Raw genomic sequence first — 16,139 nt, 5'->3', positions numbered from 1 at the left:
CACATCATCAGGTGAAATGGACTGCAACCAAAGACTCGAGAAAATAGAAACTACACTACAAAATTATGTCAGGAATCAAGAGGAATATAGCTGGGCTGTGTAATGCAGATATCCTCATTTTTAAGACAGTTTAGTTGGTGATACTGCTTTCTGTGGAAAAAAAAGACAACAGGCCTTATTTACAAACATATTTTTCAATAAAATAATACCATTGAACAACTCTGTGCAAATCAGACCTGATATGATATTGATTTTGTGAAAGAGTATAGCAAAATATTGATAGAAGCATGATTGTTATGCTTTTAAAAACTCAGCTTTTTTACCTCGAATTTCAGGTGGCAGTTCTGCAAATTAAAATGCACAACTTAAATGTACAAATGAGATTCATTTTGCATTGTAAGGACATTACATTAGAATTGACACAGTGGGCTAGACTTTGTTTGACTATGGCATGTTTTTAAAGTGTGTCAATAACAAGTTTAATATACTATCGATACTATTAAGCTGCTGTATTCACACAGATTTAGAAAGACTAGAGTGTGCTCTTTTTGAATGTTCACATGCTTATGTTTTATCATTTCAATTATTGACATAGCTGCATTAGAGTTCAAATCATGTCAATATATGTAAATGTGTTTCGTGTATATTTGAGAAGTGAAGAGCATATTTGAATTTAAAATGGATAATATAAAATTTCACTGTATATCTTTTTCAATGATCTTGCCGTACGTATCTGAGACTGCAGTTGGTCTGTGTAAAATGTGTTTTTTAAAATATTTTTTTTGATTGGCTGATAAAATCCACCTTTCATATACGTGGTATACATTCTGTTATGCAATTGCAACAAGTGGTATGTGGGAAGCACCAAGTGTAAATTGAAAACAAGAGTGCAACAACATGTCAGGGCTATACACAACAAAGATGCAAACTATCCAATGGCCAAACACTTTACTGAACACCACGAGAATAATATGGAAAGTTTCGCATTCTTCAGAATCCATGCCATTGAAAATGGCCCTAGAGGAGGAGACAGAGAAAAAAAGCTACGACAACAAGAAACCCGGTGCATTCTAGATATCGAAACAAAACAGCCAAGGGGCCACAATATGGACGAAGAACTTTATACCTTTTTAGGACATTGATTTTCATGATCAATGGTCCTCATGTCTGATATATAATTGATTTGAAGTGATTTCATTAATTGGGTTCCAAACAAGTGTGAACCCAGCTTTGTTGCAGATTTTAACTAAATGTTTATCACATGTGTTGTGGTGATGGGTATTTGTGTGCTTTTTGTGGAAAGCCGCGATTGTGGAGTAGTGTATATTTTTAACATTTGGACCAGTATGAACTGACACATAATGTAGGCTAGTGACATGCAGGGAACATCAATAGGGATATTTCCTAAAAATGTATCTGATCTGAGGCTGCTAAGAACTGAGCACCAAACACTTTATGGACAACTAAGTCTTTATGCACATAAGCATCTGGAACTTTAACAAACTGCACTAGGCACTTTATTCGATAAATGTCGAATGCACTATGCACTTTACATTAAGGCATAAGACACTTTGAATAAAGAAACCTAGAACTTTGATAAACTGCACTAGGCACTTTATTTGACATATGTCAAATGTACTATGCACTTTACATTAAGGCATAAGACACTTTGAATAAAGAAACCTGGAACTTTGACAAACTGCACGAGGCACTTTATTTGACAAATGTCGAATGCACTATGCACTTTACATTAAGGCATAAGACACCTTTGAATAAAGATAACAAAGTACTAGACGCAAGCTATGCAGTACCACATTACTCGAATGAAGTGGAACACTATTCGAACAAATTGCAGGCACTATGCTCTCTATTGCATAAATGGTTAATGCACCATGCACTTTACATAGGAATCAAGCCTATCTTAAGATGGCCGCCGGCACACAACTAACCAGTTACAAACATGCAAGACCCTTCTTTGTTTCCACTAAATGCCGATCTGCATGTCCTGTTTCTATGCCTACAGTTGTATTGTTTTGTATTTAAACACTATGGTGACAGGGTACTGGTGTTGTGAGCAAGCGGCGAGTAACGCCGCGAAACGCGTCAACTTTTTGTTGGGAAAGCCGATATGCAAGGCATATTATATACGTGGATGCCAACATTTAACCAATAAAGAGGTTACAAAAGACATGCCGAGAGTGATGCAAATCTCTAAAGTAATATCCGAAGGCGAGTGCTCCTCGAATGACTGATGGCAAGTCAGTTACATGGATGACATATTTTCACGTTGCTACGTGACAACGCGGAGGTAGCACCGGTGGGAACAAGATTCATTGAGCGCACGGAGGATCACGAAACAACAGACGGATGTCCCGGAGCAGCTCGGGCTGACTAATGGAGTGAGGCAAACTACGCAGGATCGGTACAGGAGGCTGTGAACGCAGGGTTCTACACGGCGAAACAAATCTGCGCGTTGGAGAACGCACCGAAGAGTGAAGCCGGGTGAGTCAGTTGTGTTGTTCACCCCCCGTAACTGCTTTTGCCGAGTAAACACTTCATGTAATTTATAATTATTGGCTCAGCCCTTTGAGAGATAAACCCACAAACAGCACGATTGACTGGATTCAGTGCTATTTCTTCGGCCTTTTAGAATACAGAAAAGACATGATTCTGACATCCAAATTGGAATTACACTGAACCAATGACACCAGTTTCATTGATAACACTTGGCAATAACGAATACAGCATGGCTACTTCCCAAGCCCACAAAGAGGCAACAAGAAAGGCACAAGCATTAGATTTGTTTAATGAAACACTGAAAATCAGCCATAAACAACCCAAAACTGCACAGGTAAATGAAGAGAACAATGAGATTACTCTTCTGAAAGAATTGGAAAAGTTACAGAGAAGAGAAGTCAGCAAATGGTGGGAAGAGCACTCCCTAAAGAATTATATCGAAGTGGGGAGAATACCACGAGGATTGAGGATTTTGACCATCCCCTCCTTTGAAGAACAGGACCCGGAGATGCTCCATGAATGGAGCGAAGCGACAAACTGGTGTTCCAAAACTTTTCTTAAGATATTGGTCAAATATGCCGGTGCAGATAGGGCCAAACTGCTGGACAGAATCCAAGAAATAGAGGAGAAACTGAAACTGATACCTGAAAGTGAGGAGGCGACAAAACTAAAATGCAGCATGGTAAAAAATATGACCAAGTATGAAGAGGAAATAAAACAGAGGAAGCAAAGGAAATTCCTAAGAGATAAGGAAGACTACGAACAAGGCAGAGTATATACGTTTGCCAGAAGGTTTGAACAACTAAGACAGAGATCTATCCCAGGGGAAATGACAACATCAGCGGAAAAGAATGGAGAAAATGGATCCATTTCATCAGCAACTGAGTCGGATGCAACTGGTAGTGAAAGTGAAGAGTCGAGCATACGGCTTAATTTTTTAGACGAAATGAGACTGCTTTGCCAAGATGGCAAAAACCAAAAAAGAGCAAGAGGTGGAGCACAAGCAAACAGCAGAGGCAGAGGAGGCCGAAAAAAATGAGGAGGGGGCAGAGGGGAAACAAGTGCCCCAAACAGTACCCTGGGCAGATCGCTGCGCTCTGGAAAATAGGAAATACAAGTCAAAACATTGAGACAAGTTTTAAAATCATAAACCTGTCGAACCACATCCTGACTGATGACCAAACTAAATTATTAAGTATGGGCTTGAATTTCTGTCCAACATCAGGTTTTGACTATGTACAAGCCCCCATAGACTTTGACCATTTCGTCAGAAAACTACGCTTGAAGAAATTTTTTTCAACCATCGACTTCAAAACACGGAAAACTGCAGTACCAGAAGGCAGAACGGAGATAACCATTGCAGAAATTGGAATCCTTTCCGATCTGGTTGAGCTTCAGAAAGGTACAACAAATAATGTTGATCAAGAGATGGAACCGATTGATTTCCAAGTGTTGGAGATACGAACAGATTGGACGGTCAAAAGCAAACTTAAACAAAAATCCAAGTTCAATCCTATGATGACTAACGCAAATAACATCGAGGTATTTCAAACACTGGTAACAGAAGATCTCAAAAAACTCAGGCGTAACAAAGGACATCAAGAAAAAAGCAATCTAACCATGAAGGATAGAGTGGCCCTCAAAGAACTTTGCAACCTGACCAACTGCGTAATTATGCCCTCTGATAAGGGACGTATTATTGTACTCATGACTCGAGATAATTACATTAAAGAGGCATACAGACAGCTGAATGATAAAAACTGCTACGAAAAATGTGATGGAAATCCCGCAAAAGAGCTAGAAGAAAAAACAAAGAAGTTTGTAGCAGGTTGGGAGCAGAAAGGGATTCTTACCGAAGAGAACTGTAAATATTTACAAACGACAAACTCCACCACTCCTACTATATATTTCCTTCCAAAAATACACAAAAATTGTAAAAAACCATCGGGAAGACCGATTTTTTCCTTAGTAGGGTCAGCTCTGCAGAACATGTCTAAATTCATAGATGAAACTTTGTTTCCTTTTGTCTCTACGTTACCTTCTTATCTAAAAGACATCAAAGACTTTCTGTCACGTATTAACAACATTCCTTGGGAATCAAATTTTATGATGGCAACAATGGATGTTGTGTCCCTATATACATCAATCGAGCATGACTATGGGAAAAAAGCTTGTGAGAAATATCTTAACACGAGGTCTCTCAATTATTTTGAACACACACAGATGATCTTAGAGATGATTGACCTCTGCCTAACCCACAACATTTTCATCTTCAATGAAGAATACTTCAGGCAAACACAGGGCACAGCAATGGGCACTACATTTTCCCCGTCATATGCAAATTTAACTATGGGTTTCTGGGAAGCCTCTGAGGTGTGGACGGAACAATACCAAGAATCAACCGAAAATGTGGTCATCTGGCTCAGGTACATAGATGATTTGTTCATAATCTGGAAGGGGACCGAACATGGATGGGTCGATTTTGTAAAGCTGTTGAATCAAAATGAGCACAACCTTAGGTTTACTGAAACCCAAAGTTTCTCGTTTATCACCTTCTTAGATGTGAATTTACGAATAGTGGAACAATCACTTACGGGTGAACTACACAGAAAACCAACACGGTCAAACATGCCACTTCATGCCAAAAGTGGACATCCGAAGAGTTTAATTTGGAGTGTACCATACGGAGAATTCGTTAGGATAAGAAGAAACAGCTCTACTCTGGACACATATGATGCAGAGAGTAAAACCACGGTGAGAGGATTCTTACAGCAATGTTATCCGAAGGTCATCGAAAGAGCGTACCTAAGAGCTAGAAGTCATGACAGACAAATTCTCCTGGCGGACAAAGAAAAGACAACTAAGAAAGAGAATGAAGAGATACGTCTCATCCTAACATATGATAGCAGAACAACTGAAGTTAAACGAGTGTTGCAGAGACATTGGAAAGTGCTCACTATTGACAAGGACATTGGTAAGTCACTAAAGAAACATCCAGACATCAGTTTTAGAAGGAACATTTCGATTAAAGATAGTTTAGTTCACAGCTTTATGGATAAAGAAATACTCGACGATGCAAGCTCCTGGCTAAATAATCAAAAAAAAGGTTTCTACAAATGCACAAGGTGTAATATGTGCAAGTTCGCCAAAAACTGTGCCACTTTGGAACACCCAGTAACAGGGGCAACTGTGCACATCAACGAAAAAATCACGTGCGACACCGAATACGTGGTATACATTCTGTTATGCAAGTGCAACAAGTGGTATGTGGAAAGCACCAAGTGTAAATTGAAAACAAGAGTGCAACAACATGTCAGGGCTATACACAACAAAGATGCGAACTATCCAATGGCCAAACACTTTACTGAACACCACGAAAATAATATGGAAAGTTTCGCATTCTTCGGAATCCATGCCATTGAAAATGACCCTAGAGGAGGAGACCGAGAAAAAAAGCTACGACAACAAGAAACCCGGTGCATTCTAGATTTCGAAACAAAACAGCCAAGGGGCCACAATATGGACAAAGAACTTTATACCTTTTTAGGACATTGATTTTCATGATCAATGGTCCTCATGTCTGATGTATAATTGATTTGAAGTGATTTCATTAATTGGGTTCCAAACAAGTGTGAACCCAGCTTTGTTGCAGATTTTAACTAAATGTTTATCACATGTGTTGTGGTGATGGGTATTTGTGTGCTTTTTGTGGAAAGCCACGATTGTGGAGTGGTGTATATTTTTAACATTTGGACCAGTATGAACTGACACATAATGTAGGCTAGTGACATGCAGGGAACATCAATAGGGATATTTCCTAAAAATGTATCTGATCTGAGGCTGCTAAGAACTGAGCACCAAGCACTTTATGGACAATTAAGTCTTTATGCACATAAGCATCTGGAACTTTGACAAACTGCACTAGGCACTTTATTCGATAAATGTCGAATGCACTATGCACTTTTCATTAAGGCATAAGACACTTTGAATAAAGAAACCTAGAACTTTGATAAACTGCACTAGGCACTTTATTTGACATATGTCAAATGCACTATGCACTTTACATTAAGGCATAAGACACTTTGGATAAAGAAACCTGGAACTTTGACAAACTGCACGAGGCACTTTATTTGACAAATGTCGAATGCACTATGCACTTTACATTAAGGCATAAGACACCTTTGAATAAAGATAACAAAGTACTAGATGCAAGCTATGCAGTACCACATTACTCGAATCAAGTGGAACACTATTCGAACAAATTGCAGGCACTATGCTCTCTATTGCATAAATGGTTAATGCACCATGCACTTTACATAGGAATCAAGCCTATCTTAAGATGGCCGCCGGCACACAACTAACCAGTTACAAACATGCAAGACCCTTCTTTGTTTCCACTAAATGCCGATCTGCATGTCCTGTTTCTATGCCTACAGTTGTATTGTTTTGTATTTAAACACTATGGTGACAGGGTACTGGTGTTGTGAGCAAGCGGCGAGTAACGCCGCGAAACGCGTCAACTTTTTGTTGGGAAAGCCGTTATGCAAGGCATATTATATACGTGGATGCCAACTTTTAACCAATAAAGAGGTTACAAAAGACATGCCGAGAGTGATGCAAATTTCTAAAGTAATATCCGAAGGCAAGTGCTCCTCGAATGACTGATGGCAAGTCAGTTACATGGATGACATATATATATATATATATTTATATATATATATATATACACATTCAATTGTGAAGTTACACATTTTTAAAAAACATTTCAACAATTGTACTCTTTATATTCTTCCCATCGTTTTTCAACATTTTGATTATCGCATTGCATTTTTACAAATATACAAAGTAAAATACAATTAGAAAAAAAAGGTTAACTATTCATCTAATAGTATACACATAACCTACAGATATTTTCACAGTTTGAGATGGTATGCAACAAAAGTGATTGCCTCCCTTATTAACTGTTTTGATTTTTAGCAAATATAAGATCTAAATATTGAATTATGGCAATGCGGACCGCTAATCTTGTATTTGGAAAAAGCCAATGCTGTACTTCATCAGTCTCCATTTGGAGATATTTGACAGTGGTATACTTGAACAGCATGTATCTCTCAAATTTGAATTCTGGACATGTTACAATGCAATGTTGCAATGTTTCATGCTCTTTGACATTGTTGCAAAATCGACAGTAATTCTGATTCTGAGGTATTAATTTTCTTCTTGCCATCACATCTCGAACAGGCCATAAATTTAACTTCAATCACAGAAATTGTGATCTTAAGTATGGAGATGGACATTTAATGAGGTAATCGGCCATCATTTCTTTGTAAGTATGCAGCGACTTTGATTCAAGATCCCATCATATTGGTATATTTTAAGCTCTGCTCTATTTTGTAATAATTGCTCTAAGTTAACATCTGCATCTGCTAAGACCTTTACAACAAAGTTGAGCCATGCTTTAGAAATCATGTTTTTCACGGTTAACAAGTATTGTGCAACTATAATCCGGGTATTCGAAGCATTTAGGCCCAAAAGGCACATATTTTCCACTGGACCTGTGCATGAAGGGAGATCCACTCTAGTTCAAATCTTATCAGTGGGAGTGGAGTACAGTTCGGAAGATTTAAGGTTGGTTTCCAGAAACGTGATTCAATTATATCCCACCAACACTGTCCCTTGGGGATATTTGTTTCAGACCCATATGCTATAATCGGGATGACCTATTGTTGGCAAAATACCCCACTGTGTTTGATTGAAAATTTTGCAAATGTCAACATTATTATTTTTGCTTGTGATATTAGAGTCTGCATTTTACTTTTTAGTTCTATCTTATTTGTCCCAGAGTTCATAGAGTCAGTTATTGTGATGCTGAGATACTTATACTGGGAAACCCTAGCGAGTTCTACATTATGCAGTTTCCACTTATAGGACGTTATCTTAACTCTGCTATGTGGTTTGCAGTCCATTACTTGAGTCTTGTCTGTATTTATGACCACGTTGTTCTTCTTTAAATAGATGTCAAGTGCATCAGGCATGTTTTGCAAGCCAACCGACGTTTGTGATAGAAGCACAACATCATCAGCATATAGTAAGTGATGGATTTTCTGATACACAATTCTGGGTGGATCACCCATTATGTCTAGAAAGGCTTCCCCCATATCCAAAATAAACATGTTCAATATGGTAGAGGACAAAATACAGACCTGCTTAAGTCCACATAGGGTTTCAAATGGTTTAGAAAGTTGTTCATCAGTGGTTAATCTAACTTGCATAGTTGTTTTGCTGTGTAAATGCAAGATAAGCGAGCAGAGTCTTTGAGGACAATTGTAATGAACCAATTTGTGATAAAGAATAGAGCGAATGCAACTCGAAAATCAATAAATGCTAGATATAGTGGGAGGTTTCGAGCTGCATAGATAGCTTTAATCATATTTATTGTGATGATATTAGGTGCAGTACCTAAACCGGTAACAAATCCGGCTTGAAAGGGATCTCTTAGTTGCCCTCCTTTGGACCATTTATTAAAGTCCCTTAATATTAGTCTGGAAAAAATCTTCCCTGGGTCTGTGAGGAGTGCTATTGGTCTATAACTCGATGGTGACTCTCGATCACCCTTTTTATATATTGGGAGAATGATAGAGTGTCTCCAAGATGAAGGGATAGTCTGAGTACTGTTTATTGCAGTAAAGATATTGAAAAAGATGTTTGCCCATATTTCTAGATGTCTCTTTAAGATTTGATTTGAGAGGCCATCCGGTCCACACGCTCTCGAGGTGCTGGCTCTTTTGATGTAGTATCGAACATCATCTAGATCAAATCTGATAACAAATTCTTTCTGCTCTACTGTATCTATGTCCCAAGAGCTTTAGGGAGAGAATAAAGTTCTGAGAAATGATCAACCAGCGCTGTTCAGCTACGCCATTTGCCTGATACAGAATGCGCGGCCCCGGTATAGCCTGATTTAATAGGGACCAGGTTTTAGCTGTGTTTTTGGATTGAAGCATACATAAGATTTTAGCTCCATCTTGTTGGTATATGTAATGCATCGGTCATGGAAGATATGGAACCGATGGAGACACACCTAAGATGGAGCAAGAAGGGCCATTCAGCGGTCTATGCTTTTACTCCAAGATGGCCGCCACAACGTATTTACGTCACATACATCAGTAAACCGATGCGTTGTATTGTCGTTTGTTTCTCTCAAGAAACTTCTAACACTTGCTTCCTGTTCTTAGCCTAATTGCTACCGAATCTCTGTTATTTCTTCTTCCCTAAGATTGCTGTCTTTTGATCATTCCCTAGGTATATTTAGCTTCCGGGTGTGGGTATATCGAGGGCTGGCTGTCAAGCCTACACAGAGGAGGTAAGGGGCTCCTTTCGCTTTTCTGTTACTTTCTATACTACCGTTTCCTCTCCTGTTTTCCGTTCCAACTTTCTTTAGATCTACCCCCTGCTAACAGCTGCCTTCATATCTTTTCTTCCTTGCTCTGAGACTTACTACTTTCACTGTAGTAGCTGCCCATCTCTCGGGCGTCCCTTCCTCTTTTTTATGGGTTTTTACCCTACCTTCCGCCTGGCTGCGTCCACTCTCTCCAGCAGCGGATTATCAAGGCTGATTTCCATCTCCGCCAGGCAGCGGGATTTAAGCTACAGTCTGCTGTTGCGACTCTCCACCGCTGTGCTACTATTTGTACCAGAGACTCCGTCAGCCAGAATACTTGGTTTTGCCATTTGCCTCTTCCTAGCGACACCCAGGATCGGACACTAGCCTTGTTATTCGAACAACCATAACATTCTACTTTCGGACCTCATACCTACCTTCAAAGAGGAAGAGACATCATCCGCAGGGTTTTTTCTGCCAACCGGTTTTTTCCCTGTTTTTAGGACTGGCTTCTCGGGGGTCTCCGGGACCTGGTTCCTTCCTGTCATGATGGCCTCTGAGGAGCCACGCCCCTATTTGCACCACAAAAAGGATAAAAGAGTGAAGAAGGCAAGAAAACCCTGCAGAAGAAGGAGACTGAACTGTCCACAAATTCAACAGAAGAGAAAGGTGAGGAGGAGTTAAGGGAGAAGGTGAAAGTTTCTGAGCTGCATGACAGTATATCTCAGCTATCCTTGCTCTTAGCCAGTTCTTATATCTAGTGCTCAGGTGCACTAATATGAATGATATCACATCTATCGGTTGTTTTAGAGCCTCCCGCTTTTGGGAGCGAAACAATGTCTTTTGCATTCTTATGTCATGATTATAGTCATCGAGTTTCGGAAGATTGTTTTTTTTCCCATCGATGCTTTAGATGTTTATTTTGAGTTAATTGCATTGTATCGCAGTATGAAGCATTTGACAGACTAGCCCCTAGTTTTTCCTGTGTTTTGCTCCAACAGCAGCTGTTTAAAATGTACTAGGGAGTCTTCTGACCATCATAGTCTATTAAGACCAGGATTCACACTAAGCGAGCCATGTATCAATGAATTCCTGCTATGAGGTTTATTAATTGACATAGCCCACTTCGTAGTTAGCTGATCATGATCACTAGCATTGGTTTCAATAATGCAAAAATCCAAAATCATAGATAGTAGGCCAGCATTAACATATATGTGATATATGCTGGAGATGCTAGTTCCCCTTCACCATGTGGGCCTTGTTGGAATGTATGACTTAAATGCTCCGTTAAGGCTATACAGATTATGTGATTTTGTAAAATGCTTCCACTTTAGCAATCTAGGATTTTTAGAATGCAGGTTTTCACATGCAAGATTGATATTAAAATCACCTGCGATTGTGATATAATTTACAGAGGGCTCGAGGGTTATCATTGCAAACAATTCTGCAGGGTCCTTAAAGAAGCAAGTGTCAGAAATTCCCACAGGATTCCAGTACACATTAATTACAGCAAAACCATGCATTTGATAGTAAATCTTTGTCATTTGCATAAAGCTATTCGGTGTGGCCCAATGTTCGGATTTATACCACTTGCCCTTTTTACTGCAGTAAGAATCCCAGCAGTAGGTCTTCCTTTAGATGTTTTTTTTTTTGTTGCAGGATTCAAATAAACATCAAAGCTATCCCATATTGGTACCTTTGAGAGCCATGTCTCTTGTAGTATTATAATGTTAAATTGGTCCAAGGCATTTTCATTATTGTTTAGCAAATGCTTGAAGCCTCTGGTGTTCCAACTAAGCAACAAGACCTCTGAGTTGTATATTGATACATCTAGTTACTTGGAGGCATCATTACATTTACACACACATGCATTTTGATTTCTTGAGGCCTTAGATATTTCAGTGGTAGATTGAAGCTTTCAATCCCTGGTCACTAGTTCTTGGTGATCGTTGTTCGGGACAGAGGATGTTATGGTTTCTTTGGAGATTTCAAATCCCAGCATATACAACTGATTTTAGCCAACCAAATATTGTTTTGGATGACTCTCGAGTTCATCCCTATTTCAATCGAATTCAATTTGCGGGCGTTTGGGAATTCAACTAATGAAATAGAGGAAACAATGTCCTCCAGTTGAGGTATATCTGAGAATATTGCCAGCACTGACCGACGATTTAGGCTGTACTGCTTGCATGGGCTTGGCCTGCATTTCAAATTGAGCATATGGGTTGCAGGACGTCTTTGTTGGGGTTTATCAATTTTGTTGCAAAAGGACTTCTGGGCTTTTTGGTCGAACTTTTCATTATTTGTTGTCAGGCTTATTTCTTTATTTGAGGTTAGCAACGCTTTTATTAGTTGGATTATATCTAGTGCCATATCTGCCAACAAGGAGCCATTATTCCCTTGTGATTTTTGAGGCGCAGTCTCGGGGAAAAATGTTGGCGTGTCTTTGTTAGAGGCATTCTCCCCTATCTTCCCATCTTTTTGGCAACTGCCATCAGCCAACAAGGGCAGGGCACCATGCCATGTATGGGCAGCGTCTGCCTGCGACGGTAAATTGTTGTCAGAGCTTCTTTATTTATCACTTTTGTCTAAGTTGTTAGCTGGATTCACCGGGATAGTTTGCTTCTGTTCCATAAGATGCATTGGGTGGTCAGCCATATTCCTTGCCGATGACCATCGGATGCCGTTTGCAATGCACACCATGTACCAACTGGAGGGGCAGGAAGTTGTTCCCTCTTGGCTGGTAAGTTATTTTCTTCAATTCTTTCCCTGTACATTGCTTCCTCTACCAATTAATCTAAAGGCTCATAAGGGGCTACTTTTGTACTCGTATTAGCTAATTGATGAATTGCATCGGCTTGCTTTTGATATATTTTTGTTACTGCATTTGAAGCCATTGCTAAGCTTTTGTTAGGTAACTTGATAGCTTTAAGAAATTGCTTTGTGTTTGTTGTGACCTTCATGTTTGTATCTTTTTGATTTTTAGTTAACTGTCTGCATGGAAGTCCGGGATTTCTTTTTAGATAAATTGGTAAAAATTGTATAAGTATTTTTGGCGGATTCCTTATCTACGGAGAGGCTTGCTATTATTCGGCCATTGCCCTCATTCGAGTGATCGGACAATTTGTAAATAATTGTTTCATGAAATGGCACAGGCATGCTCAGTTTGCCCTTTATTTGGGATGGCAAGGCCTCGAGTTTTCTTGATTGTTTTTTACCACAAGGCGACGTTTGGCATGCAACTGTGGCTTGCACACTAGGCACTTTCGGTTCTAACAGCCCTTCTCTTGACTTCTGGTTCAGCATAGTGCCTGTTTCTTTTTGGCAGTGTATAATTTGGTCAATTTGCTTTGTTTGTACAGAAAGTTTCTTATAAAACGATTCATATAATTTGCTCAACGAGAGCATTGTAATGTTCATGGAATTAAACGTAATTTCCACTCATTTTGTCACTGAGCTCGATTTTGGAGAAATGGACAGATTTACAATCGGGCCAGTCTGTCTCCGTGGCGTTGGAGCATAAAATGAAGCCACTGACTCAGGGTTTGAGTTGTCTTCCCCATCAAATAAAATAGGGGAGCCTGAAAAATGTGCAGAAAGGCAGTGAGTCGAAAATCGAGAGGCAATTAGGTCCAGATCGATTATGGCAATGTCTGGAGAAACATTTAAACACAGGGACACAATTCCAATTGGTTCTGCAGTAAGGTGAACATTCTTCAAGAGTACACTAACCGTCATTGAAGAGTTAGGTTCTGCTTCTGTTCCCGGCGCCATTTCTTTTGGCACATGTGTCAACGGAACAGTATTCTCCTCTATATCGGGAGCTGGGTTTACACTCACTTCCTTCCCAACTGGATTGCAATTTAACACTTTCACATCAGATTGCAAATCTTTACACAATATCCAAATGTCCGAGGCTAGCGAGTAAAAAGGGACAATTTTTGCAGCTTTTGGCATCCTTTTTCCAAGTGGGGTCATCGCTGACTGATTTAGGCTTTGTTTCCGTGATCCAAGCGATTGTGTCCTCTGTCTCCCCGCTCGATCTAACAGAGTTTGTACATCGGGCATTCCTGTTTTCATGGTAGGAACTTTAAACTGGAGCATATCTCCCAAACTCAGCACCAGTTTACTACAACAAAATGCCAATTCAAATAGCAAATAGTATCTCTGTACCTCTCTACCGCATCGCCGCGGCGAAGAGGCAAAGAGGTACTTGCAAGGTACTTGGCTAGATGCACGCATGCTGGGGCGTGGGCCGGCCTGGTTTTAAGCCTGGCGCCAAAAAAAAAGGCGGGGCTTATGTTAGCATCACGCTACAGGCAATACAAATCTAATTTAAGAAAACACAAAATGAGTATATATCAGTATATATGTCTTTGTAGCTTTGTAGCGAAAAGTCCAACTAGTTGTGGATTTTGTAGCAGATAAATACCATTGCATGTATTCCATCGCTGTTCACGGGCAGGCAGGAAGAGCAGCGCTCCAGGCAAAGAGGTACTTGCAAGGTACTTGGCTAGGTGCACGCATGCTGGTGCGCGCGCCCGCCTGGTTTTAAGCCCTCATGCCAAAAAAGGGGGAGGGGCTCATGTTAGCTTCACGCTACAGGCAACACAAATCATTGTACGTATTCCAGCATTGTTCATGGGCAGGCAGGAAGAGCAGTGCTCCAGGCAAAGAGGTACTTGCAAGGTACTTGGCTAGGTGCCCGCTGTATAGTATAGTGCATTGTATAGTGTTCAATGTGTTATCTGCAAATGGTGTTAGTAGTGCAACTATATATGTGGAAACCCATTTCCACACTTACCATCAGAACTGTGATCTAATACTACCATCATATGAAGGTTAAAGTACCCACTGCCATATGTTATATGAATCTTACAAGTCACCGATCAGGTCTGTGGCCAAATCAATTATTTCTCACAAACAGAAGGAGATATTGTATTCTTACAAGACATGAACATACTCTCTCATCTCCTTTACAACCCAGCCTTTTCCTTCATTTATTATATTTAATCTGCTATAAGTTTAAAAATGAAGAGTTCTTGAGTAGGAGCTTAAACAGGCTCCTGGACATTGGGCACCACCCAGAAGGCAGGAACTACCACTTGGGAGCTAGGATGTAATACACAGCGGGCAACATATCTAGGTTTGACAGGGGATGCACAATTTAACTTTGTGTCCGATATGTATGATCCATTATGCTTTAAATATATTATAGATGTGTCCTAATGCTTTATAACACACTTTCCCAAACACACCCATTGAATACCCATCATATACTTGTTTAGCACCAGTTAGCCTTTAAAGCAAAAAGTAACTCTGGAAGCTATTTCTGTCATGCCAGCCAAGCTCACCTAGGCTTGAAGCAGGAGATAAATATCTCTCAGGGCCCTTAAATTGTGCACCCTCTTCCATTTGCCCATACCTATAATCAGTTTGACTCTGCTTTGAGTACAGGAACAAGGTAACACCAATCTTCTAATGCATTTCAGAAAATGTGGTTTATTACAATGCATCTAAAAACATTTTCATGTCGTGCTTTAAAATAAGTAATACATGAGCTTGAAAGCTCTTAAGTGTTCATTTAGGGTTACAGCACGCACTTTGGCTGCCTACCCGCCCATTCATAATCTTTAGATATGTTATGTTATGTTATTTTAAAGGTACTTGTGTAGCGCACCGTCACCAACGGAATTGGTCCCAGGCGCTCTGGCGGATCTGTAAACAGGAAGGACGGGTAGGGTTAGTCTGGAGGAGGGGAGCAGGAGAGTGGGAGAAGTGATGTGCTGTTGGCAGCTTCAGCTCGGTATATACCGAGTGCTGGGCATTGGTGCTAGTATCGGATCCGGCGAGGCCTCGAGTGCTGTGGGTGAAGTTTATGTGTTGTTGATGCGGTGTGGTAAAGTGCGTGCGGATTGCTGTGAGAGAGATGGTTGTGTGGCTTTGTGTGGTTTTAAGTATGCAGAAGATTGACGTTTGGGTTAGTGGGGACTCTATCCTTATAAAGGTACTTATGGTTCCATTAGAGTTGTATGCCTGTGGGTTGGGTTGTTGCTTGTTCCTCGTGGGTCGACTCGCTTTGGTGGTTCTGTGCAGATCCAGCTGTGTCATATGAAGTAATGTTTGGATTGGTAGGTGCATCTAAACCCGATCATCAGGTGTGGGACTGGGTAGGAAGTATCTATTCTCAGGTTATCTAGTGTGACCCTGGTTGGTTGAGGCTTTGAATGGTTCAGGGTCG

Source organism: Ambystoma mexicanum, chromosome 6q (assembly GCF_040938575.1).
Source record: "Ambystoma mexicanum isolate Mex_15411 chromosome 6q, UKY_AmexF1_1, whole genome shotgun sequence".
NCBI classification, from domain to species: domain Eukaryota; kingdom Metazoa; phylum Chordata; class Amphibia; order Caudata; family Ambystomatidae; genus Ambystoma; species Ambystoma mexicanum.
Note: the sequence above shows the minus strand (reverse complement) of the source record.